At 43.6% G+C, this 985-nt stretch overlaps 1 long non-coding RNA gene across 1 annotated transcript; it reads left to right on the top strand.

Annotated features, from left to right (window-relative positions):
• Window positions 1-67: 67 nt before the first annotated feature.
• Window positions 68-696, top strand: LOC123179071 (uncharacterized). Its single transcript, XR_006490083.1, has 4 exons — window positions 68-139; window positions 282-380; window positions 468-505; window positions 618-696. It is a non-coding gene; the product is annotated as an uncharacterized lncRNA (long non-coding RNA).
• The last annotated feature ends 289 nt before the right edge of the window (window positions 697-985 follow it).

Here is a 985-nt window from a genome sequence, read left to right as displayed (position 1 = left end):
CCCAAAGTGCTAGTTTACCTATCACTATATCAATTAGTGATGTGATCATTGATTCGTGTTTTGTATGCAGACCTCAATGACACTCTACCTGAGCCGGTGGCCCTCGGCATCGACCTCGGTGTCATGAAGAACATCCAAGGTACATACATGAAACATCTGTGCTGGCTTCACCGAATAGTTTTACTAGTATCCGTTTGAGTTTCCAGCGAGAGATGCATATTTGGGTTCTGTATGCCTGTTGCTGATGTGTTCTTGCTGCTGTTTGATTGTGTATGGCTCAGATTATATGGTCGAGAAGCTCAGCGTCGACAAGAGCATCATCCTAGAGCTCTGCATCATCCTCTACAAGCAAGTACCGAACCACCATGGCCATGCCACTGGTGTGTATGATTTGATTCCGTAATAAAGACATGTTCTTTTGTTTGTATCTAGTCTTGACCATGTGTCTGTTGTGGTCCTTGATGCAGGCCATTGTGCACCAATTTGACGACAATGATTTCCACAGGTACTACCTCCTGGCTTTGCTCCAAACTTGATGTTACCTGTTTCTTGTTTTTGTCAGTAATTCTGTTTTTTATGGGAATGCCAGATTCTTAATTGTTTTCTTTGCTTTGCAGCTTTGTTCATGGATGGCTGGCTTATGAAAAGCTCACGCCGACGCCTCCGGTGTGGCTTCCCCTACGCCTCCAGCATAGGTAGGCCACTCAGTTCCTCTACTAAGCTTTCTCTTATGCTCTGTGTTTTCACGGCCATCGACCTGTGGGGACAGATTGACATGGGTTGAGTTTGCTACACACACACACATGAACTACCCATATAAGCTTCACATTGCACACTGATTAGTGCGACCAAGCATGTGTCTTCGTTTATGAAAATTTGAAATCTTCATAACACTTGCTCACCATTAGGTAAATGACTTGATGTTGTTTAAGTATAGGGTATCTTTTCAGCTAGTGTTGCATTTTTCTAGAAATGGTCTCTTGCA

The sequence above is a fragment of the Triticum aestivum genome, unplaced genomic scaffold (assembly GCF_018294505.1).
Source record: "Triticum aestivum cultivar Chinese Spring unplaced genomic scaffold, IWGSC CS RefSeq v2.1 scaffold176255, whole genome shotgun sequence".
Lineage (NCBI taxonomy): Eukaryota > Viridiplantae > Streptophyta > Magnoliopsida > Poales > Poaceae > Triticum > Triticum aestivum.
Note: the sequence above shows the minus strand (reverse complement) of the source record. Positions and strands in the feature narration are given on the sequence as shown.